This window comes from Thermobia domestica, chromosome 9 (genome assembly GCF_964235325.1).
Source record: "Thermobia domestica chromosome 9, izTheDome1.hap1.1, whole genome shotgun sequence".
Lineage (NCBI taxonomy): Eukaryota > Metazoa > Arthropoda > Insecta > Zygentoma > Lepismatidae > Thermobia > Thermobia domestica.
This window is the reverse complement of record NC_137462.1, coordinates 5,936,032-5,963,298: the sequence shown is the minus strand read 5'-3', so window position 1 is coordinate 5,963,298 and position 27,267 is coordinate 5,936,032. Positions and strand designations below refer to the sequence as shown.

Genomic DNA, 27,267 nt, shown 5'->3' with positions numbered 1-27,267 from the left:
TTGGAGGGTTGAATGTTCGATCCCCTCTTGGAGAAATTCTGGATACGTCACTGATCTGAATCCACTGATTCATTAGTTTTACATCACTTTTCAGCAACGACATTCGTAAGGTGTGACCTACTGCTACTCGAGATTGAATACCAGGCAAGTACATCAAAAAGTTATCGAACCCGGGACCACACGTACATTTCTGGTATTAACTAGCCTGGATTTGCCATTTGACCACAAGTGGACACAAGATGATTATAGCAAAAGGCGAATAAATTATCTTCCTGGTGGTGTTTAAAGAAATTGATCTAAATGAAGATAAAGCACATGTACTGTTGGTAGCAAATAAGAAAATAGTCAACATGAAAAGAATATAAAAAAGTACCGTATGTTAATGATTGGAGATGCATGTTATTACTTTTTTTTTTTTTAAAGGATCATTCTTTCCTTTATGTTGCGTGCAATCCTTCGCAAAATTGAATTGCTTGAGGGTAAAACTGAAGTTCTACTCATGATTGTGACGCCAATAGTCATTTATATTTGTATTGTACAGAGTACAAATGCTAATTACTAACAGTATCTAGACGAGAATGTACGTTCACAGTACAGAATGAATGAATGAATGAATTTCAGTTTAGCGTCCCTTTCAGCAGCGAGGCTATATGAGACGTGGACCTACTGATTAACGTGGAATCCGAACCACATGAGCTCCCGCCGGGAATCGAACCCGGGTCTCCCGCGCCAAAGGCACGTATGCTAACCGCTTAGCCACGGAGGAGCTCGTTCACAGTACAGAGTACATATGCTAATTATTAACAGTATCTGGACGAGAATGTGCGTCCATAGTACAGGGTACAAATCCTCATTACTATCAATATCTCGACAAGAATGTACGTCCACAGTACAGAGTATAATGGTAATTACTAACAGTATCTGGACGAGAATATGTGTCCATAGTACACAGTTCAAATGCTCATTACTATCAATATATAGACGAAAATGTACGTGCATAGTACAGAGTATAAGTGTTCATTACTAACAGCATCTGGACGAGAATGTACGTCCAATTAACACAATTGAACATCCGAAATTTACTCATGCGCTGACACCAGGAATCGCATCTGAGATGGAATATCAAATGAGTGAGATTATCGAACACATTTGAGTTTTCATCTTCAATCAGGCTTTCTAAACCGGTATGCCGCGCAACTCTATTAGATTTGTCGCGAAATATTAGAATTTAAAAATAAATTTTATGTTATGCAGAAAGCCTTCACATTATACGCCACATTTTATTGTACTTCATTTTATATACAAGATGTTCCACAAAGAACGCAACTTTCGAAATACCCGTCATTTTTTATCTAGTAAGTTGGCAACACTGAATGTCAAACAGGATTCAGCTGTTATTTTTGTGGTTAGTACTCATGGGGTGCCGAACAGCGCATGATCGTCATCTGTTTTCTGTACGGTTAGGAATGGAGCGCTTCAGGACGGAACAGTGACAGCGTACAGAAAACAGGTGACGATCATGCGCTGTTCGGCACCCCATGAGTACTAACCACAAAAATAACAGCTGAATCCTGTTTGACGTTCAGTGTTGCCAACTTACTAGATCAAAAAAAGCCGGGCGTTTTAAAGGCTGAGTTCTTTATGATACACCCTGTTTTATTATTATTATATCATGAAGCCTTAAATAAGAAGTTAAAGTGAGTTTTGAGACAGATGGCAACAGACCGGCCTACAGCCAGACCAGAAGAAACGAATCTCACTTGTAGGTTAGCCTCACCTAATATGTGTCGCTATACTGTAAGCGTTCAGTAAATAAAGTGTATCGTTGACTGTGACAGTCAGGAAAGCACTGTGTTAAACTACCACTAAATTACTTTTCTCTTTTTTTTTCCCCCTTTTTTTTAAAGTTAAGATCGTTTTCTTGCAAACGAAAATGATACCTTCATTTTCAAGAGCATTATTTTGGCGCAGGAAACCCTAGGTTCGATTCCAATAACGGACATCTTAGGTTGGGATCCCACATTAAGCTGTAGGTCCATTTCCATAGCCTGAGAGCTGGAAAAGCAACTCCCAATTAACCAATGATGCAAATTATTGGCACTTTCTGAGCTCAAATATTTTCCTAAAGTTCAAGACACACATACGTACTTGAGATTTTTATTAACACAAATCATCATCATCTCAATGACTCCTACTATTGTGCTGCCAAAATGTCTTGAGCCGTGGCAAAAATGCGAACTAAAGCTCACACCCTCACACGCCCACGCGTTGAGCCAATAAGGGTTCAGCTGTTGCTAAGCGAGAGAAAGCGAGTGGAATTCCTTCAGCCGATAGCAGCGCTTGCTACGGAAGACTAGGGATCAAGTCAATGTGCTATATCTTTAATAGGTAAAATTTGGTCATTTTCGCGTTTAATTAATTCAAAGGAAAGCCAAAGTAACCCCCATACACTGAAACACTGAAAAATATCTTACTACACCATCACTGGCGAATTACTGACATAAGCAGAACAAATTTTTCTCTGAAAATTAGCAAACATTCTGACAAATGTAACTTGGGTTTAAAATCTTACGGCGTATGTATGAGTTATGCTTACATCCAAGGTACGCTACACAAAGATTCATTCCTTATCACTCACTCACCTGTTCTAGAAAACTAAAACTTTGCATTTTTCTCCAAATCCACATTTTTATAGTTTTGAAAATTATTTCGTCAGATTTTCTCGAAGTCCATATCTCTGCTTCGCAAAATACAATATTCCACACAGTGCTTTGTCTCAGTATTTTTCTCAAACACTTCTTCATTAGTCCACAAAATTTCAACTAACTTTTCCTTAACATTATCGAATTCTTGTATCACCGATTTCCACTTTAAACTCTCACCATACATACGAATAATATGTATATATTTTTTAACAAATATCTTTGTCAACACGATTAAATAACAAGTAATGATCTGTTACACAACTAATCTGCTTGTAACAAATGAATGACATTCGAAATTGACCTTCCAACTGTTACTCTGAGATGCAGAAGGCTTAAATTTGTAGTTTGGGACCTTGTAGTAGAGTTGAGGGCTTCCCCATTCACAACTCGCACATAAAACACGTTAGTTAACGATTTTGTTTCGTTCACTGGACCAAATCTTTAACACATTTTCTTTTAAATCCAAGTACATCCTGTGGAAGAGCGAATTTCCCATTTTTTTACGCCATGCAAAAAACAAGCGTGAAAATCCCCTCATTAAATAAAGCACTTAGTCACACCGCTATTACTGGCTCAACGCGGAAGGAAAAATATATACGTAGTAGTTCCTAATTCATTGTATCACGCTCACGCACACTTGCTAGTAGTGCATCTTTCATGGACTGGAGATTATTTCAAGCTTTATTAATAAACAATGTTATTAGAGTAACCAACACAATTTCCTATGACAACATTTCGTGCGTCTGGTGCTTTCCCTGAATTTAAACCCAGACGAAGATATAAAAATAACCAAATGAATCATTATAGCTACTGTCAATTTGCAGTTAAAACGTCTATCAATCGTAAGGCCCGGTTTCTGTCTTTGATGAGGTTGAGATTTATTCTCTCATAGTGTTCTAGTCGAATGGGGTAACCAGGAAAAGCCTTGGAGGCCGAAAATTATCATCTGTAAGTGGTACCGTCATACTTTGATTACTGAATCACTACACAGTAAAACAAGGCAATCTTATTCTTACAGAGATCGCACGTCAAGTGTCACAACTGACGACACTTCAAACAATTTACTGCAAGCTTTCTGACTGATATCTCTCACTTCTTCAATTTATTACCTGAATTCTTTATCAGCGAGTCATGCATTTTAGAAGTTTTCATTATACTCATTATGTTAATATGGATGATACAGTAAACAATTACATTTGCAATGTTCACGTTCATAGTTCCATTCAACCACTAGCTCTAGGTTTCAACCAGGGGCGGATCCACGACGGACTTGGACTTTTGGAGGTGGTGTTGGGCTGTAATACTGCTACTTAGAGCTGCTTTTAAGTACTCCAAACTCTGGGATGGGTTTTATTTATATATAAAATAAGAAAGTTTCCTCTTCTGGGGGGGGGGAGATCGTCTCCCCCTGGATCCGCCCTTGGTTTCAACTGAGACAGCAACACGATCAGCGACACTGCAACACTGCAAACGCAAGAAAAATCTAGTTTTGTACGACTTGAACATTAAAAAGTACTGAAACAAAAATTAAAATAGTATTGAGCATGTTAATCTGAGTTAAACTATTGTCATTGTGACTACAATATTCAACAAGCAAAACTAATAATGATTTGTGATTTTATACTGTACATGAAAATAAAAAGCTCGCGTACTCTTTAACAGTTATAGCCCGCACTTAATTAAAAGAAGTCCAAAAAGTAGCGTGTCGACCAACTTGATATTTTGGAAGTGAGAGCATTTTAAAAATTGTCCAATTCGCTACTTGCAGTTCAACCTGGCAACACTGATACGTCATGTTAATAGAGACGGAATTCTATTCGTAACTTTAAGATAACGAAGAATATCTAAAACTTTGAAACTTACAAAACAGATGTACCAAATGCTATTAAATAAATTAAGTAACTGTGCCGGAGGATTTCTTTTAGAACAAAAACCTATAGGGTATTTCAAGGGGATTAGGGTTATTGATGACACCCAAATTTCTATTTCTGAACTGGGGGTCGCGATGGCTCAGTGGTACGGAGTTCACTCTATGGGGTCCATGGTTCGATTCCAGCTCGCAGCAAGTGGGCTTTATGGTGGACAAACATTGTGTGCGCGAGTTTTCTTGGGGGTTTCTCTGTTTCCCCCCACATTTTCAGTACCACCATTTCATTTATTTCTGATCATCACCGTCTCCTTTAGTCTACTCTTCATAAGCGTGGGACGTAAAACTGAAAGATTTCATTTCATTTCTATTTCTGAACTACATGATTTAAAAAAAATACTATTACTTGATTTAATAGCGTTGTATAGCTATTAATAACTTGTATTCAACAGTTTTATCGCAAACGAATAGGTTATTTGCTATTGAAAGTTACGATTATGAATAAGTTTAGTTCAACACGTGCCGCTAGTTTACAATTTTCTCTCTGTCGTAACATAAGTGTTCACTGGAAACCAAAACCACACATGCCACCTGTTAGAATGTAGGGCGGGGCAGCAGTGGATCCGATCTTTTCTCCACAAGCATTTCCTGTCCCGAAGGATACAAGATGACTGGGTGTACCATTAAAAAAAACAGAGAGAGAGAGAGAAACGCTTAATAAATATCACAGCTCATGCTGGGAGAGTTTTCAAAAAAGATGAAGAAGAAAAGGAAACTCTTCTTTTGCGACTGTAACCTTTGACTTCATGAGTGACTCATGGTGAACGTCACACAGCAGGAGAGAAACGTCATTAATTTATCGACGTCATCAACAAGTCTCATCATGATATCATGTGAAGTGTACTGCATGCTCAGCTTTGTTTCTCATGACTCGACTCGAAGTACCGTAGATGGAGGCACGGAAAACACTAAATTTAATACAAAAGTGTTGGAGATTGGTTCATTTAGATTTATGTTCTTTGTTAGAAGTTATTTGGCAGATCTAAAAGTTAACTGGTGGAGAAGACTATTCAGCCAAACTATGATAGACATATCATGAGTTTATTATAAATTTTCAAAAATATATAAATAAAGCTTAAATTATTTTTCTCTCAAAAAATTGGGGCCCTACAATTGGGGGCCGACCCCGGCAGGCACGTAGCAAAGGGGCACGTAGTCCGGACTCCTCCACCTTCGGAACCAGAAATGAAAACTATTTGGGAAGGATGAAACATAAAGGAACGAGAATTAAAAAAAAAGATTCAGCTTTTAAAATATGAAGCTACAGCAAGCGTTTGGTTACTCTTTCTTATTAGGAGCTTTGTGTGGAGAAAACGGGAGGGGAGTCACGTTGAAAATGGATAGCTATTACTATTGTAACGGAGTATTCCGAATTCCATCTAGCTCCATTCTAATCCTATGGACTACAAATGACGATCGATAAACCGGTTCGGTTAAGATAGACTCTCAGATAGAACGTAAGAAATGTCCACAATCACCAATAATTTGAGCCTGGCAACATTGATTCCAGTTACACTTATTAAAGAAATTATCAGTTTCGCGGCAACACTAATCCATTTTATAGGACATCCTTACTACCAAAAGAGATCTCGTTGCTATCCTTGACGGCATTAAACGAAGATAAGAGGAAAAGAAAGAAGACAAGAAAAACCGAGTTCGAATGACCTCGAAAGACTATCTCTTTTTCAATATTTTAAAAATATTATTTTACTGGAGATTTCTTTATAGTTTGTTATTAAAATACTTACTAACATATCCTCATTTTATTGTCCTAATAAACCAATAATTATGGGTATTGTTGTCAGTAAAATAGTTTAGATTGACCAAGCCCCTGGTGTGATAACCACAGTATTTCATCACGGACCTCCCCTCCTCTATTACGAAATTTTGGCTAAACGAACCAATATATGTTGCTAGTAAAATAGTTTAGAATGATTGAGCCCCTGGTGTGATAATCATAGTATTTCGTCACGCCCCCCACCCCATTACGAAATCCTGGCTACGTGCCTGACCCCGGGCTAGATCAGCCACTGACTATAACACGTTCTCTGCTCTCCCACAGGGGACTGAACTCGGGACTTCATATACCAAAGGCCGCTCTTCAGCCATTACGCTAATGAAGATTGTCAAATGTTAGGAATAAAAGGAGATAAAAGAACTGTCTTACGACGGGGAGAAAAACGGAACGAAATGGGCTCTGAGAAGAAACTGTATCTTGATGGACGTACTAGAAAATAAGGTAGAAGGAAAAATTGGGAGGGCACGAAAGAGGTTGCAATAAATGGATAGTGTTAAAACAAAATTTTAATGTCAAAACGAAGACGTCAGCTGAAGACTATGTTGTATGGAAGCTTCTCAGTTGCAGCAAGTGATCTACCAATAAGGACAGAATATTTATAATTAATACTAGGGATAGACAATTCTGGAATACTTACTTTCCGGAATCCGGAAAGTAAAATCGGAAAAATTCCTAATTTTGGAAAAATCTGGAATTGGGAAAAATTCCGGAGTTCCGAAAAATTCCAGATTTCGAAAAGATCCCGTAATTCAGAAAAATCCGATTTTTTTCTGAATTCCGCATTTTTCCGAGTCCAACCCCGCAAATGCAGTCAAAAGAGAGATGGAGAGAGGAAGGGATGCTGTTGTAAAAATAAACATGGGAACTTGAAAAAAAAAATACCGAACTGCACTTCTATTGAGTGTACGTACTATACCGTACTAACATTCTAAGTATTAGAATATATCCGAAAAAAAAATATATATATAGGCCTATATATATATATATATATATATATATATATATATATATATATATATATATATATATCGTCACATTTAGTGTTGTTAGCGAACCGAGACGAGATGAGATGAGAAATAACACGTACTTTCTCCTTTTATCTCTTAAATTTTGTACAAGTTAATCTCGATTCTGGAAGGAATCTGGCAGACGGAGCAACTTCACGATTGGCAACGGTAGTGAGTACAGGTACAGTGTTACCGGAAGATCATGAAAATTTTCCACTAGAGGAAGGTTTTAAAGTTACTAGAATCCCATTGGATACAAATTTCCACTGCATTTATAAAAACGGTTCAGCGAATATCTATCAAAAATTGTAGTAATAATCACTGTCGTTACAAAATAGTGTGAAGAACCCAACTTCAGAATAACTGAACAATATGTATTTAAAGATGAACATTCAGTGACAACGTTACATTAACATGTTGCAAACCTTACTCTTGTCAGGACTTCTTGAAGAGGAATTGTTTTCAACAAGATGGCGCGACTACCCACACATCGAAGACATCGACTGTTGTTCTCAAGCAAATGCTCCCTGGACACCTTATCTCTCAACGAGGCAACACGTCATGGACACCTGACTCACCAGACCTTTCGCTGTGCGATTATTTTCCATGAAGTTACCACTAAAGAGAAATGTTCACGAACAAATTACGTTTTACAAATGAACTTAAACGCAACTCGTGAGGAATAGTTCAATTTCAACGTGCTGTGTGAAATTTCAGTGACAGGTTACGAGCGCGTGATCGTAAGTCTGATTCTAATTTGGGCATATATTCCGAAGTTGGGCGTCCGCTTTCGTCAAGTTTTTTCACTGTTATCTCCTTTCCACACTTTCTGCAATTTGTTATTAGGTTCATTAACCCGTGCTCTTCACACTCCTTTAAAAGGTTTTGCTCGTTATCAACGTATTTCTTCACAAATGTTAAAACTGTTAGTTCATTGCCCTTGTACATTCGCCATATTGGTAACATAAATGCTCGTTTCTTTCCCACAATGCAACTGTTCGGTTACCTTGCGCCAAGTAGTTCCCTCCGCCCGCCATATAGTCCCATGTTTATAACCGCTTATATATAACAAATAAACAGATTTTTCGAAACTCTTATATATTATCAAGCACACAAACGATCAAATTATCCATATATTTCCTGTAAATTTTAGAAATTTCGCTGGAAACGGACGCCCAACTTTGGAATTTAACCCCTAATTTGGATGACGTCATTTTCAATACGTAGTCTTTCTTCATTCAGTTTTCTTTTTCTTCTTCTTTTTTCAGTTCAGATTGATAAAGGCCACTTCCTTTACTGTAAGTAAAAATAATACATTTTGTTTTGTTTCCAATTACAACCTTGCAGCATGGTTTCAAAAAGGGTTAGATGCCCACGCTGTACCTAGAGGCATCATTTGAGAAGAGGAGGGGTAAACAATTGTATATTAATGTACTAATTAAAAATAAGAAATCCTTATGCGCTGTGGAGAATTTTGTTCCCCTTCCTACTCCAGGCAAAGTGTGAAATGACGTTGCTGGTTGGACTCTGTATAATTAATTATGATTATAGTCCATTGGAACTACCTAGGTATATTCTTGTGTTTTATAGGTTGACTGAATAAACTTCCGCTTTCTATTTCTATTCCGAAATTGCATCTACTTATTTTATTCTATCTATAAACACGACATGATCTACTGCAAGATTAAAAAGTAAGAACATAATTAAGCATTGGTGTAACTTCGCATCTTCTCTTACAAAAAAGAAGAAGTTTTGATGTACGTTTCTGTGTAAAATTATATGATAATATTTACTTTTAATTGCAAAGCTTATAATCTCAGAAGAAATACTGTCTGCTCCCATGAACTGCAATGAATGTTCAATGTTGTCGCTTTAAAGACAGCCAGAGGTGGCTTTTGAGGGAAATCACACAAATTACAATGTTATTGCTACAGGCAGGATTCTAGAACACTGGTCCACATCCCTATTGAGTTGTAATAAAGAAATTAATCAACCTAGCTACTCACCCGCCTTTACTCGCTTTCGCTTACTCGGCATTACTATGTGAATTGAGTTTTTAGGTTTGATAAAGAAAGGAACCAACCTGGTTCCTAACCCACCTTCACATAATGTGCGGACCACTGGCACAAATACCGGGGGGATAAAGGTGACATCCTCAATCTTGGAACTGGGAGGACTGTCCCTCCCAATAATCCGGTTTGAAATGTGTTTTTCGGGGAGAAATGTTATGATTTGTGTTAAACTGCCATTTCATCTACATCGCCTGATATATAATATACAACACCTCAGAAATCAGCTCCATCTACCGTAATATGAGTCTCATCTCTCCCCTAGAATAAGCCTCAAATCTGCCCGCCTCCCAATGTTGAAGACAACTCAGCTCCCCTGAGCCTCCATAGCAATATTTTTAATCTTCATAAATATTTTGTTGAAGACAGATTTATGCCGCTGGTGCGGAACAGCATTCTAGAACCTCCCCCTAGTACTTGTATGCAAGATATAAGCATTAGCAGTGGCGTATTTACGATTTTGTTTCGGGGGGGGGGGGCTTTGCCTGAAAATGTAAAAATTCTGCAAGATACTTCATATACTTTAGTAAGATTTTGGGGACTTAAGCCCGGAAGCCCCCTAAATACGCCATTGAGCATTCGATGTCATTTCCATAACGTGTAGCTATACGACTGTACATTTTAACGATGTAACTTATCACACGAGTCGCCACTGAAACTTAAATGGATTACCTGTTGAAATCTAATTCTGTGTTTTCTAAATGCTAGAATATATCCACTCACCTTTCACATCAGGCTAATTTATCTCCCACCTTTTCCGCTTATACGCCATGTGTAAGGAGCATTTAGTTTCAAGGTGAAAACTCCAAACTTACAATGATTAGTTATAAGGCTAAAAATATTCATTATAAAGCGTCATTATACATATTTAGCTTTCCATTCACCCAGCCATAACACACAATTCACACACACGGAGTGCCTCTTTGTATCTATAAACGTAGATAGATCACATATCAGGCACAGAAATTCGAACACAAGGAATAAAACCAGCACTTGTGTTTGTGTCGATATGCCAACTGTGTAGCAACTGGATTTGTGTTCATTCCGACAAGCTCTAATTCCAAAACACACTGAACATCCTTCTTCTGCGCTTAAAAACGTTTTCATGAAGATTTGTAACTATAAACGTTCCACGCGGTTCTCTCCCAGTTCCCTTTGACCTTATAACATGTACCGCGTGCAAAGAAAAAAGAAATTAACATCACTGAAACAATAAAAACACAAACTGAAAAGTGTGAACCAGACCATAACACAAAAAGGACACAACGCAACAAAGTACATCAGACGAGACAACGGTACTTGTTGTCTGTGGGTTTCCCTCCGACAAGACTTCGGATAACAAAAAAAAGTAAAATAAAAACACACTCCTCACCTCCAGGCTACGTTGCCAGTTCTAGTAATTTACAGGTAATTTATTGCCTTTAAGTTCTACAGAATGTTCGCATCTGTTTTTACTGGGAAAACAGTGTCAATGGTTATTACCATATTTATACCTATAACATTAAACGTGATTACCAGCTGAAAACAAATGAATACACTCGTCACGTGTCTGACTTTTTCATTTTCTTTTCTTTCACCCTGGTGATCTTGTCGTATATAATGCAGCATTGCCAAATCTCTTCCATTCGTCCAACGTATTTTCGTTCCCTCAATAGATTTACCTTCTTAGCCAATTAAGTTCATCATTCCATACGGGTTGCTACTATTCATGTAGTAAAATAAAAGCCTTATAATTTCGTATTTATATTCTGTCTTTGAAGACTCCTTGTGGGTCTTTGAATAAAATGTTGAGAAAAAGACTCATAAAAAATGGAATATGTAAGTTTTACGTCCCACGATTATGCCGGCTAAGACTAAAGGAGACGGTAATGATGAGAAATGAATGAAATGGTGGAATGAAGAAAGTGGAAGAAAACGGGAGAACCCCGAGAAAACTCACGCACACGATGTTTGTCCACCACAAAGCTCACTTGGCGCAAGCTGGGATGGAACCAAGGACCGCATGTACCAGAGGTGAACGTTCTACCACTGAGCTACAGCGGCCCCTAAACAAAAACAAAAACTCATAAAATACTTCGTGTGGAGTATTGTACCGTATTGGGCAGAAACATGGACGTAACGCAAAAACGATAAAGAAAAAATGACTGGAAGCTTTCGAAATGTGGATGTGAAGACGAATGGAGAAAACTAGCTGGGTCGAGCGGAATACGAATGTGGGTGTTAGAAATGGTGCGCGAGAAAAGAGTTGGGACATTGGCTAAGGAGCTGTATCATGAGGACGTGCTAGAGGGTATAATGGCAGGAATGAGAGGGAGGGGGCGAAGGAAAGTATAATTAATGTACGATATCAAAGCACAGAAAACGTACGTGAAGATGAAGAGGTCAGCGGAAGACCGTGGAGGATGGAAGCTCCTCAGTTGCAGCGAGTGACCTGCCAATAATGGCAAAATACCTATGATGATGATCTTTTCTTAAATTACGTTTATGTCAAATTCTATGTAATTAAATTTCAATCCGACGAGAACACGAACTCAGGAACTCCAAGGATTCCATGTCTTTCAGTTGCACTCGAACTTACAACGAACCCTTGCGATCTGCTCTGCAGCCGAACAACTCAAACCACTCGGCAATGGCTACTCGCTACAACTCAGCCGATAATTGCTGTCAGTGAATATATATATATATATATATACAAGGGCGGATCTAAGGGGGGGGCTACGGGGCTATAGCCCCCCCCTTGACGCTCAGGTTTACACTGGATAAAATGGGCTTCAATTCTGCTTTACACTGGATAAAACGGCAAATTACGGTTTAGCCCCTCCCTTGATCATATCCTGGATCCGCCACTGTATATATATATATATATATATATATATATATATATATATATATATATATATATATATATATATATATATATATATATATATATATATATATATATAAAATTAGAATTGGCAACCCTGGCTGGGAAGTGCTTCGCAAGATCTACAAAGGTGAGAGACAAAAACTCGCCTGTCTCCTGTTTGACTGTGAGCATCCTCGGCTGATACCTGTTGCACAAATACACACACACACACACACACAGAAATACAGTCATTCGTGGCTTTTGTAATAGTTTATGCTGTGGTCTTTGGCCTAGAAACACCTTGCATCCTGCCTCTCCCCTCGCACCTCCGGATAATAAGAGATATGGTTGTAAAAATTTAAAATAGGGTCATTGACACGTACCTAATATGGTACGCTGAAGTAATTTCTTTTTCTTTTTCTTTCTTTTTTTTCAAATGCTTTTTGCCCTCTGCTGTAATAGTACCTCTCTCACCCATGAGCACCTCGCTTCCTTCATCAAAGCAAATGCACGGGAAGCCATCCAAATATGGATCTCACTTCATTATTATTATTATTATTCTAAGCAGAAATGTTTCCTTTTTGACAGATGAACGGGCGTCAACCACAATCAACATCAACTACTAAAAACCCTTCTCCATATTACTTTACCGTACATTTAAAAAACAAAACAAAACAAAAAAATGGCGTAAGAAACTTTAGGAGCTCGGGATCTACCAGCTAACTTGTAGGAGACATGTCTTTGGGGTTATGTACGGTCAGCACATCGACTCCCTTGGGCGTTAATAGTGGTTTTCTAGACCGGAGTTTGCCAGCTCTTTCTTTCAAATAGCTCCTCAACTGTCCCCACAACGCTGAGTGCACACCGCAATAGTAACACCATCCGGGGTGTATGAAGGGGAGAATCCATCTTTTTCCTTTGATCAGAGCAGGAACTGCGTGACTTAGCTGACAGTGGCGGATCTAGAAGATAAAAAATTGGGGGGGGGGAGCCATAATCCAAACTATGATAGATATATCATGAGTTTACTATAAACTTTAATATATATTATTTTTGTGACCCAAAAAACTGGAGGTTTGACAGGCCTCTGGCCCTGTACTAGATCCCCACTGTTCGCTTATCTCACGAGGTACGGCATTTCAGTGCAGCTAGGACGCTGACGGATATTTAAAGGCATATAAATTATATATCAGAAAATAGAATGAAAATAGAATTACATCTTTTTTATGAATTTATTTATTTTTTGTATTTATTTATCTGTATTTACACCTTTTGTCAGAAGCGAGGCTATATACGACGATGCATACAGTTTAAAGTGGGGGTAGGAACCACTGTAGTGAGTTTAGTGTTCTCTAATCGAGAATCGAACCCCGGAATTTCGTGCACCTTATCTTATCACCTGTACTAAAACAGGAAACGATAGAAATACGATTAGCACTTGGTGCTTCAATATTTATCTGCATAGAGAAAATATGTTTTATTATTATTTGCTTTCTTTATTAGCTTCATGCTAAAGGATTTTAGAAGATTGTAATGTTAACATATACCTCCGTACGTCCGTTACTCCACACGATTAGTTCAAAAGCAGTGGAACAATATTGAAGGACAAGAAAAGAGCCGACTGTATTCAAACTTTTCAATCCATTGGTAAACACTTCGTCGTAGTAAACTTTTGCCCCCGCATTATGCTGAATGCCTTCTACGGATTTTAATTCCTCGTATACCTTTAGACCACGCAAAAAAAAAGAAAAAGAAAACAAAACGGATTACAGAATATTGTTCTGCGGTACAAACGAACAGTGATGCAGTTGCATTTAATTCACAACAGCGCAAAACGAACTAAAATGATAACGCTGAAACATGCCATAAGCTAAGACAATGGTGTCATCTATCGGCTGGCGAGCACAGAAACCCGTGCAATCAGACTACAAACAATTAGAAGAAGAGTGTCCATATTTATTGATTTACCCTCGTACATCATTCAGTACCTAGAAAGTCCTACACTGTAAAAAATTAGATGTTGAAACAACACAAAATGACCACGTTAGCGTGTTATTTGTGTGTTAATTCAGCACCAAGTGCATCGCCTTCCGAGCATATCAGGAAAAACTCGGTACTACCTGAGAGAATTTGCATTGGTATTTATCGTTTAATATAAGCAAAGCTTTACGAAATATATTTGGCATTTCTGGCAAGTAGCTAATAACATTCTATGTTTTCTGTAATCAGTCACAATAATATTGTTGTAAACCTGTGAATCGACTGATAACAGTTACACAGGCAACAGTTCTACCATCTTCTGTTCATACGTGCTAAGACACAAGTATAACAGATAAAGAAAATAGATGGTAGCACTGCTATCTGTGTATCTGTTGTTAGATGTTTCACAGGTTTACAACAATATTATTCTAACAGATTACAGAAAACATAGAATGTTATTAGCTGCTTGCCCGAAATGCGAAATATGTTTCGCAAAGCTTTGCTCATACCAAACTATAAAAAATAATGCTAACACTCAAAGCCAATAATGAGGTATTTCTGATATACTCTGAAGGCGATGTGTTTGGTGTTGAATTGACACACAAGTAACACGCTAAAGTGGTAGTCATTTTGTGTTGTATCAACACCTCATTTTTTACTGTGTATTAAATGAATTAGTTGGTACTTTCAAGACCTATCATGTAATACAGAAACTCGGAAATTATGACATAAAGTACTGACACATATTTTTCGCCTAGAAATAAATAAACAAAATCATGGTAACAGAAGCTGATCTTGTGGGTGATCAAATCACGGAAAAACTGCCGAAATCATTTGAAATTCATTAATTGAACCTACCTCGAACTGGATTTTTATCGTGTCAATTTGATTCGAGGACGTATCCTAAGGGAGGCATGTGAAGATCAAATGTATGCGGAAAGTGTCTAACGAGCTCTTCAAGATAGGAACATGAAGCTCGGTATATAAACATCTTATTAAAAATAAGAAATCCCGTGCACCAGCGTTTTGAAATTTTCCGTTTTAGGGAGAGGGTAGGGGAGAATATTTATACTTTTTCACCATATTCAAACTTTATACTCGTCTGTTGTTTACAACTGCATTGCGAAGAAACGACTTACCTATTTCAAATGAATTTTCGAAATGTTATCTGTCCCCTGCAGGACGTATGAAAAACTGTAAACTCATGATACACCTATAATCTGGGTTATGGTTGCCCCACCACCACCAGTTTTTACGTTCTAGATCCACCACTGGTTCTTTTACTATTAATTCTTGATTTTTAATGATTCCAACGCGTATTTGCGTTGTAGGCTGCAAGATTTAAAACAAAAGTGTTTTGAAGTTTTTTTTTTTTTTTTTAATTCTTAATCAGTTTGGATAATCATCGCTTTCTGTTCTTTGTAAACACATCAAGAAATCTGAATACTAATAAGGAAAACATTCTTTAATACAACACACCCACGTCGACCTTCAAAGGGAGGATTCATTTAGATTTCTTTAACAAAAAATCTTTTACTTTCACTATTCTTACCACTCGAAGCAATTTTTCATTCAATGGAACAGGAGAGAGAGAATCAACAAGGTGAGGGGGATTCATGCTCACTGCTAAACATGCAAACTTACAGTTATTTTCCATTTTTTTTTTAAATTTACATATGTACTTGAACTGTTGGTTAAAAACCTTGCTGATAAAGATTTAATAATATAGTGTAGAACTTCAGAATTAGCCGAAGTTCAGTTACCTAGACCGATGTCACGGAAAAGCATCTTGAAAAACAATGACATGTGGACAGTATGTATTCATTCCTTAAAAAATCTAGTTTGTTGAAATTCCTGCTTAAACCAACGATAAAATTTATACGGGTTACCCTAAGTGATTCATCGAGTTTCAAAGCACTCGTTGTTTACAAGTATACGACATACAAAGATGGGTTATATATGAAAAGATACATACACTCACCAAGTTTCTGGTACATTCTACAAATGTTGAATGTGTGCGCTCTTGGTCACCCGGGATACATCGAAACGGTTATTCAGTTCCGTCCGTACACAGTAAAAAATGGTTGTGTTAATTCAACTCAAATTTAACACAGGGCAGTAGTTCCAGTGTGACTACCACTATGCGGTGTTACTTCAACACAGACCCCGCGGTGTTAGCGTTTAACACAGGCGGAGTGTTACCGTTTTTAACACACAACCGGTGTTGAGCGGTGTTAAATTTGGATCTGTGTAAGTACTTTCGTTGTTGATTCGACACCATGTCAATGTCGGTAGTGTGGAGAAAAGTGTTGAGTGTTATTTGTGGCGGTGTTAGCGTTTAACACAGGCGGTGTGTTACCGTTTTTAACACACAACCGGTGTTGAGCGGTGTTAAATTTGGATCTGTGTAAGTACTTTCGTTGTTGATTCGACACCATGTCAATGTCGGTAGTGTGGAGAAAAGTGTTGAGTGTTATTTGTGGCGGTGTTGTACCAAAACGAAGAAAGTAACATAGTGTGTAGTGTGTTAATTATTTTGTGTTAATATTACACCATGTCAAGTATTAATATAACTCAGTCCCTGTGTTATTTCAACACACAATCCGTGTCATAATTCAAAGTCAAAGCTGTATAAGTAACACTGTTTTGGTGTTAAATCAACACTCTCTGTGTTAGAATTCAAGGTCAGACCACCAGATTAACACCGTTTTTGATGTTAGTTCGACTCCAGTTCTGTGTTACTACGACACCTATTTCGGTGTTGAAATAACTCCGTGTGCGGTGTTGATGTAACCATTATTCTGTGTTGGAAAAGCTTGTGGTGTGCATGCTTACGATTTCCGAAGATTCTAATTTTAAAATAAGAAAAGTAAACTACAGAACACTTCATTTAGAAAATCTTTATAAACTTTTTTGTCGTCCTCCCCAACACTTATTGTGAAGTATTTCTTGATTGTTCGAAACATAACCTTCAGCAACAATTTGTTCAAGAATGATAGGAAACTCTTACCTGTATTCTTATAGTATGTTTGCCTCTTAATTGTGTTTCTACTAGTTAGGGATGCGCACGAGACGAGTCGAGACAGGATTTTCCTGACAAAATTCGAGTCGAGACACGGCTCTTCCAATAGAAAAATATATATTTTTCAAGTCGAGACATCACTTTTACAGCACATTTTCGAGTCGAGACAGCCATAAATCTTGTCTCGTGCGCATCCCTACTACTGGTTTTCCTCCATGTTTGAAACATTCCCCGATATTGACTGGTGAGCTCTAGTTCAGTGTAGAAGTGACAGTAATACGGTGTTGTTTCTTCGCTGTTGACACATTTCTTCAGAAATATTATGTAAAACAATTGAGAACACATCATGTAGTTCGCACGTTGAAATTTTGCGAATACCTGGATTTGTTTAAGTATTGCTTGCTACTCTGTTTGACTGTAGCTTCAGACATAAGCCTTTATAATTAGATGGCCAGCTTATTTGGCAATCACGCAGAAAAAAAACACCGAAGATTCTACACTTCTGTTAATTTAACACACAGGTTGTGTGACATTTCAACTACCAACATTTGACACACAACTCCAAATGGAGAGTGAGTTGTTCTAACCATCTGTTAGTGTTATATTTTAACACAATTGTGTTAACACATAGGCATGTCGTTGAAGTAACACAACGATTTTTTACAGTATACGTTTACTAGTATGTTTCCGTCAATATCCGTCCCAGCAGCAGTCCTGTAGTCCTTGGTTTGCATTGGAGATAATTTAATTTTTATCTTATCATCTTTTTAAAATTATTCCTCCAATTATCGAGATTTATCCATATCTCGATTCCGTCTAGAATTCATTAATTCGAACAATTGGAGTTTTACTATATGTAGTTAGTTGTTTTGTACTTGAAGAGTACTGCAATAACAAAATAATGCTTTATCATTTCAGGATAAATTGGTGACTTCTGGTGTGAGGTTAACCGAACAATCCCAGTGTATGTCAATTTGTGATGGACATTATCATGTGGGTTTTCCCGGAGTTCTCCCTTCTTTTCCCAGATCATACTCCATCAATTAATTCTCTACCATTAATCATACTTCTCTGTTAACATAAAAGATTTAATCAAGGGACATTAAATTAAATATTTCGTTCCATTTTTATTTACCAATTGCCTATAGAATTAACTAACATCCAGGGGCGGATCCAGGACGGACTTCTGGGGGGGCAGTGGTTATAATACTGCTACTTAGAGCTACTTTTAAGAGCTCCAAACTCTGGGATGGGTTTTATTTATATATATAAAATAAGAAAGTTTCTTTTTCTGGGGGCGATCACCCCGATCGCCCCCCTGGATCCGCCACTGCTAACATCATTGGCATTCGAAGAATTCGTCCAGGTGTGGTTCAAGCACTCTATTTCATTTCCTTTCAGCATACGTGTATTTTTGTATCTATCTGTCTCTCTCTCTCTGTATATATATATATATATATATATATATATATATATATACAGGGGCGGATCCAGGATATGATCAAGGGAGGGGCTAAACCATATTTTGCCGTTTTATCCTGTGTATATCTGAGCGTCAAGAGGGGGGCTATAACCCCTATAGCCCAACTTGGATCCGCCACTGTTGTATACATACTAAATGTTTATTTTTCCGTAATACCTTATTCAAAAAGGGGTTAAATCCCGAACCCACCCTTGCGTACGCCACTCACAAACACTATTGCTTAAAGAAATCCAAAGTTTATTGCCGCAAAAACAACCTTTTGAAATTGATTGGTTGATTTGTATTTGCATGTTTTGTCAGGAGCTGAGACACCGGCTCCGGGGGTATTCTGATGCTCGAGAATCACCAGAATTATTGTTGGAGTGCTTAGTATCCACATTAAAAAGAGAGAAGAAAAATAAGAAAAGAGAAAAGAAAGGAAAAAAATGGGGACATTATATAGCTGCTGCTTTCTGTATTGTTATTAATTACACAAAAATAAATTTTGTTCCATCTAACTAAATTCATTTGCTTTCTTTTCGTTAACAGAAAATAACTGAAATATTTCAGTTTAACGTCCCACAATTTATAAACCCTTTAGGCTAAGGGAGACGAATGATGGTGGGAGAATTGGTGGAATGAGAAAGTAGGAGGAAACAGGAGTACATTAAGAAAACCCAAGGACACGATGTTGTCGACTAGAAACTTAGTTACCCAGGATCGAACCTGGGACCTCATGCCTCAGATGTAAGCGCTATACCACATATCCCGCTCTTCTCGTTTAAAATCAGTAAATCCAAGCTTAGCGATTAAAATGGACTAACAACAACTAAGTAGAGTTAGAACCCCAGAAGCTCCATTGTTACGCCGCCCCCACTCGCTTTCAAGAATATTTTCCATTGTGAGAAAAAAGCTCAAACCCCCCCCCCCAAAAAAAAAGGAAACAATTTTCACCCAGAAATACCTAAAACTCCATTTTCATCAAGATTCATTTTTCAAACCCTGGAATCGAACCTGGGACTCCACGCACCAAAGGATTGACGCTGTAGCACTGAGCCAACGCGGCTTGTAGTACAGGGTGAGCACAGAAACAGTCCCAGGTTTCAAATTAGTGCAAATTTAATATGCGAAGGAATATTTTGCTGAAATTTTGAACAGTGATACATAAACTCAAAAAGTTTTTGTAGCAATAATTGAAAATCACAAACACTCGATGTGCGCGCCACCTGTAACGCGGGAAATATCGAGGCGGTAATCTAGCTCCAACCACACGTTATGAAGCATATCCGGTGTGATGGAGTTGACAGCATCACTGATGCGAACTTTCTGTAGAGATCGTTCAGAGTTGCGGGTAGTGGAGGTGCATACACTTTGTCCTTCACAAATCCCCACAGAAAGAAGTCACAAACAGTGAGGTCAGGTGATCTTGGAGGCCACTTGCAAAGAACTTGATCATTGACTCCAGAGCGCCCTATCCATCGGTTTGGGAGGTTCTCGTTTAGAAACCTGCGTACAGCACGATGCCAGTGTGGCGGCGCTCCATCTTGTTGTAGAACGAAGTCGTATATTTCTGCATTACTAAGTTGCGGAATCAACCAGTTACGTAGCAATGCTAAGTAACTTTCACTGTAATTGTTTGTTCCTGAAAGAAGAACGGGCCGTACACTCGACGCTCTGATACTGCACAAAAAACATTGATTTTCGGTTAGTCACGTTCCACATTTACAGTTGCATGAGGATTCTGGGTTCCCCATATCCTTACATTGTGTCTATTCACCTTCCACTTAAGTGAAATGTCGCCTCATCGCTGAAAATGATCTTCGTCAGAAAGTTTTCGTCGTCCTCCATGAAATTTTGCATAGTCTCACAGAACTCCCGGCGCTTTAGTTTGTCTTATGGGTATAACTTCCGAACCAACTGCAGTCGGTACGGGTAACACCGCAAACGCTTGCGTAAGATCTTGCTTACTGTTGTTTGTGGCATCTGCAACTCTCTGCTAGCTTTACGTGTAGACTTCTATGGGCTGTGTACGAAGGCTGCTCTTACGCGCTCCACAGTTTCCTCGGAGACTGGACGTCGCCCTGAATGTCCTTTTCTTTGATCACAAATGCACCCCATCTCAATTAACGTTCTATGCCACTTCACAATGGATTTGTGTGTGGGTGGATCAGCATTAAATTGTCGTTTGAAATCACGCTGCACTCTTACAAAACTGCTTGTTTTTGCAAATTGTAAAACGCACCAGCTTCGTTGCTGTGGGGTGAACGCCATTTTCGATGTTACTGCTCTCTAGCTGCCCTGGTCAGAACTATGATTCTGAAAAGATAGATGGGAAAATACTCTGAGTTTACTGAGCTCTGTACAAAATTTCATGTAGTCCACGTCTCATATAGCCTCGCTGCTGAAAGGGACGCTAAACTAAAATCAACTCAACTCAAAATTTCATGTAAATATTCAATTAAATGTTAATTATATGGCACTTTAAAATCAGGTACTCTTTCTGTGCTCACCCTGTAATGTCGTGTCTGTTTCCAGCTAAGGTTGAATTCGTTCAGACTTCTCTATCCCATTATGCTATTATTATTATTATTATTATTATTATTATTAATATTATTATTATTATTATTATTATTATTATTATTATTATTATTATTATTATTATTATTATTATTATTATTATTATTATTATTATTATTAGAATGCGTTGGGGCTCCCCGGACAGAAGTCTTATTCGTCCACCAAAAGGAGCGTGACATTTCCTCTAGCAGAAAGAACTGTTTTCCGGAAATCCGCTACCGACCATAAAAATAGGTCTGTTCCGTGTTTTCCTTCCCACGCAAAATAGTCCGATGCAGACACAACACGTATGATTCCTCCACTCACTCACTTCCACAGATTGTCACAACAAATACGGATAATTTTTCCTTCCCTTTCCATGACATTTTCCTCCGTATTCTTGGAATTATCAAATGATAGGAAGTTGCCATATAAAGGGAGAAATACGAAAATTCCCGTTTTTCTTTGGTATTCCAGTTAGATCACGATGACATTTGCGTTGCACGATCACCAATGCGTACGTGCTTCATATCATGAACCAATATGCTAATAATGTCATATATTATTATTAGGTTTTGTTGTCACTCTAGTCCAAAATGTTGTTACTCAGAACATTAAGCCGAAAACTCTATGTAACTTTCTTTTTCCTCTAAAGGTGGGCGCAGTGGCTCAGTGGTAGAGCGTTCACCTCCAGTGCTTGGGATCCCTGGTTCGATCCCAGCTCGCGGCGTGTGGACTTTGTGGTGGACAAATGCCGTGCTCATGGGTTTTCTCGGGGTTCTCCCGTTTCCTCCCAATTTCTTCATTTCACTCATTTCTCATTATCACCGTCTCCTTTAGCCTAACCGGCATAATCGTGGGACGTTAAACTTAATGATTTCATTTCATTTTTTTCTTTTTCCTCTAGATAATTCGACAGCAACAAACAAACATGAGAATTTTCGAAAGGGTTATTTAACGTTGGTAAATATTTCCAGTAATGTTCCAAAAACATGAAAAAATGAACTTTAAAGATCCATAACTCCAAAACTATGGGACCTACCGTTGACGAGTCAAGACTTCACTTAGGAAATAGTGTGTGTCCTATCCAAAAATATATGTTTCAGAATCCTAAGGTACTGACTTAACAATTTTTATAGAGGGAGTTTGGCTACGGGCATATAATTTGAAGTACTCACCAACTACCTCTATAATAATGTTGCGGATTTACCGGAAGATTGTGAAACTTGGATATTTGAATAGGGCACATATTAGTTCCTAAGTGGTCTTGACCCAACTACGGAAGGTCACATAGTTTTGGAGGTAAGGGCCTTTAAAGTTCGTTTTTTTTTTTTCATGTTTTCGGCAGCCTATAATTCCGAAAGGAAGCATTTGTGCACCCAGGTTTGTCTATACTTTTTGTCTTATCTTGGTGTCACAGATCACCTCCCAAACGTTGTCGGTGTTGTTTTGAAACACCCTGTATATACAAGGATGGGAAAACATAATTGCCTGTTTATTTGAAGAGTGACATAACTCAAAAAACCTCCCTATTTGATTTAAGGGCAGAAAATAAAAGTTAATTTTGATGTCTATCGCTGGTAAAAGTTCACAGATGTGCATCCAAAACTGGGCGCTAGAGAGCACTTATGTCGTTCTTGCGCCAAGTTGTTTTCACGGTGTTTCGACACTTTCAAACGCTTCTCATGAAAAATTAGGAATTTTGAGTTACGTCACTCTTGAAATAAAGCGGCGGTATGTACATTTATCCAGGCATATCGCAAGCAAATTACAACATTATGAATTAATTTTAAAACACTCTCATTTCACTAGTGAAGACGAAATACGAAAATGAAATGAAATGAAATCTCTGAGTTTAACGTCCCATGTTTATGCCTCTTAGGATAAGGGAGACAATGATTAAGGCAAGTGAATGATGATGGAAGAATTGGTGGAATGAGAAAATTGGAGGAAACGGAAGTACGCCGAGAAAACCCACGGACACAATGTTGTTCACCACAAACTTACTTCACCGGGGATTGAACCAGGAACCCCGTGCACCAAAGATAAGCGCTCTACCACTGAGCCACTATACCCCCGACAAAAAGCATGTACTACTTAATAGGGATTAATCCATTATCAACCTTTCCAGCTGTGAACAGCAGAGTTTCCTCTGTTGTTCATCTGCATTTTGATATGCAGATACGTGCACATTTGACTATCAAAATGTAAATTTGATTCTGTAAACTATTGCGATTTAATTAATTAAATTATTATATTAAATAATTTAAAGGATTAGTTAGGTACCACACAGTGACATACGGCAGTATTACTATAATATGTAGATGTACTAAATTGTTATTTTGTTATATATATTTATATTTTGCTATTCGCCCTGGATGTGTACATTTTTAATTGTTTGACATTTAATGAAGAAGAATCTGGATTGGATTTGAATATTACGTCAGCAATAAGAAGACTAAGGAGTATATGAGTATACGAAATGAAACCTAAGTTTGGATATTGAATACAGGATAGAACGGGAAAGCTACAGAGAGCTAGAAACAGTTTTTTTTCTTTCCCTGGCGTACAGTTTATTCTGAACATCTGAAATCAATGTTTCTGACTATGAATTCACCAGATAGCCAGGTTGTCTGTAGATTAGAAGAAGAGTAAAATACTTCAGCATACTGGGACAGCAGCAAGGAAAAGGAGTAGGGGCTGTGAGCACTTCTCTCTTCTTTGCTCTATGCTTTGTTTCCTACATATATATATTTTAGCAGAGAACTTCTCAACCTTTGGGGTTGGATTGAAGGGTCATTCACCTTTTCCGGAACAATGTGGCCCCTCTCCTGCACTCATATCTTCAGTGCAAGTAACTACCACTCTAGCTGGGTTGCGGAACGTGGCTTCCTTTTCCCAGGATGCACTGCGTCTTTGAAAATTTGTATTACAATTTGAATCATTTTATTGTAAAAAATATTAATACTGTCGTATCTCGCTGACATGTTCTTGGAACTAGTACGCAAGTTCATACAACTATTTATTATCGTGGTTCCTTCCGCTAGAGTAATTTTATTCTTCTATTGTCAAAATTATTTCTGCAGGCTGCAGAACCTCTCATCATCTCTCTCTTGGGGGAGTGTCCATGTTTTGAAAGGGCAGACGATACTTGTTGTCAACGGGAAATATTATATTAGCAGCTAAATAAAGGGATGTCATGCTTTGTATATTGTTCAATTATCTTGTTAAATGTGTATATACTTTATTTTGATCATATTATAGTATGGATTATGTTTCCTCAACCTGTTATAATAATCTTTTGTACATAAACTTTGCGGCTTCAGCGGGCTAGAGGAGTGTTTCTCCTTTTCCCCGTTCTCTAGGCAGAGGGCAGCACCTCTTGAGAGTGCTGGGAGGAGATAGCTACATCAGTAAATTTTGCACATAGGGTTGTAATTAAATGAAATTTTCTAGGTTAAATTTTCAGTGTTTTGAATAACTTTTCATATCTCTGTAAACTAGAAAGAATGAGGAGTTACATGATCTACTCGGCACTACTCTCCGATGAATGTGGATTAAGTTACAATTAAATATATTTGTATGTTTTAAAATGTCATTGTCCCACAAGGGCAAGAAGCCACCCACAGGGAACCCCTCTGGTAGGGGTGGATATTTGAACGACGGAGCGGCATAGCGTGGCTCTGACGTGGGTGGCCAAAAGAAAAGAGACTTGTAAAGAGCGGGGGAAGAAAAGACAGTTGAAATTTCGCGACTGAAGACATCACCACGGCGGGTGTATTGTCCTCAATTTTTGAGACTTTTCCTCACGGCATGAGAAATTTTTTTTTGTGTGTGTTTGTTTTTTTGTATCTTCAGTCAGGATTACCGCTACCATGTGTTGCAGTGTAATTAATGTAGCGGATGGAAAGAATACGAACCTATTCAAGATATACAAGTTACATTAAATAGTATCAAGTGCTGAGTTACTAGAAAAAACTCCATTATTAGTGGGACTTCAAATCTCTGTGATAGTAGTGACTGGACTGAGGGATACTACTCTGTGAAAACAACGCCTGAAGATTATTCGTTATGTTCATTCAGAATTTCTCGTGGTTACCACATATAATAATAATAATAATAATAAACATACAGTATTGATTTCTACCGATCAGGTGAGAAGTGCATCGGGAAGTGTCTCGTCTCGACCAAGATAACAAGACGACGAAAATAATCACCTGCAATGGTATCAATCCATGATAGTTAACTAGTGACATGGGAAAACTTAATCTTCCTTTCCAGTGGAAGTAGTTCGTGGTAAGACTAAACTAGCATATGCAATTCAAAACAGTGGGTCTTCGCTAGGAGAGACTGTATGCAGGACTACACAGTTCAAACACAGACTTAGATGTCTAATGTAACGGAAGCAGAACAGCCACAAATTGTACACCTAGATGAACGGCTTCATCTTGCATACACAGTGTAGTATTCTACAGCTTTGTTCAAGTGGAAGACCGGATACAAGGAATGGTGGACAGTGAACTTGTGTCATAATTAGATAGAGGAAATTAATAAAAAAAAAAAACTTTTTTTTTTCTTTTCGAGTTTTTTTCTGAAAAGCAAGAAATGTTACTAACAGTTCTCGTAAAGTGCATCGGAGGGTGCATTTAAAAAAAATAGTTTGTATGTTTAGTGGAAACATATATTGCAACTACAAAGTAGTAATTTTTTTTTAATGCTGTAATTAATCGTAAAAGTTAAGGGTGTTATGTAAGTGGTGCACCGCCTAATTGAGTGTGTATACCAATAGATCAGGATTTTGCGTGTGTGTGTGTGTGTGTTCATGCATTCTGGAAATAAATGAAACCATTATTAGCAGTTTGGATGTTACTCTATCCCAGTGTGGTAAGTAATAAAATGATCTCTGCCATAAATACATGTACTTCTCTTTCAGAAAGGATGGTGTGAGTTTCGAATCAGGTTTCAGAAATCACTGCTGCCTCCTCTAGTTGGGGCTAGGAGGAGTTGATGCCCATAGAACCAGGTCATATCTCTAGTTGGTAAGAGGAATTCTGAGATTTCTACATCATATGGTACCTTCTCAGATTCTGCACAACGGAGGCTGTAGAGTTAGCTTGTTTTTTTCTTTCTTTCGTTGAGATTTGTCCTATGACACCTCCTACCTCTTACATATTAGCCTAGCTGGTATTAACTAGAGATTATGGTTAAAATTAACATACCCTGAGATAAGATATTTCGTTATGCTAGAAGGATAGAGCCTTTTTCAGGCTGTGGTGGCTCTTGAGGGAAGTCAAAGTACAGGACCTCTCTCCATAGAACAACAATATTATTATTATTATTATTATTATTATTATTATTATTATTATTATTATTATTATTATCTCCCACCACTACACAAGTCCTTCACATAAAAATTTGGCGCCGCAGCGTTAAGGGCAAAGTCACGTTGGGGCTACGGAAACTTAAAATGCTCAACGTGAAAAGCAGTAATTCATGTGTTGGCTGTTCAAAGTATTATTGTCAACTGTAAATGAAACAGATTTCTGAAACCATTTGGTTGTAAAATTTCGGTGTTCGTATGTTTGTTTCCCCAAGTAGTTCCAAGAACATTTATTTTTTCTATATTTATGTGTTTTGCAAATGTATTAGAGTATTGTGTCCATTAGAGTTTCAGGCATATAGAGTTTGGGGGGAGAATTTTTAAAAAACTTGTTATATTATTACGTTAATGCCTTTAACTCGCGCTCAAGTTAGGAAAATGGAAGGCAAGGTTATAACCGAAGAGTTTGCACAGAGAGCTGCTGTGCTCTCTGAAGATGAAAATAATAGTTCTGAGCACAGAGAAAATGATGCCCCTTCGAGCATCAGCGAGACACCACTGGTAGTTGCGGGA

General features: G+C 37.9%; 1 protein-coding gene across 9 annotated transcripts in view; it reads right to left on the bottom strand.

Moving 5' to 3' along the window:
* The window catches only part of Sarm (sterile alpha and armadillo motif), a 428,773-nt gene that overhangs the window by 120,371 nt on the left and 281,135 nt on the right, over positions 1 to 27,267 (bottom strand). The window contains exon 1 of one of the 9 annotated variants that reach the window (XM_081770510.1): positions 10,879 to 11,029. The exons of 7 other annotated variants lie outside the window; for them this stretch is intronic. The gene's annotated coding sequence lies outside the window, so the exon portion shown is untranslated. Of the gene's footprint in view, positions 1 to 10,229; positions 10,851 to 10,878; positions 11,030 to 27,267 lie in introns of those variants that run through there. One more of the 9 variants, XM_081770509.1, reaches the window with a different exon arrangement.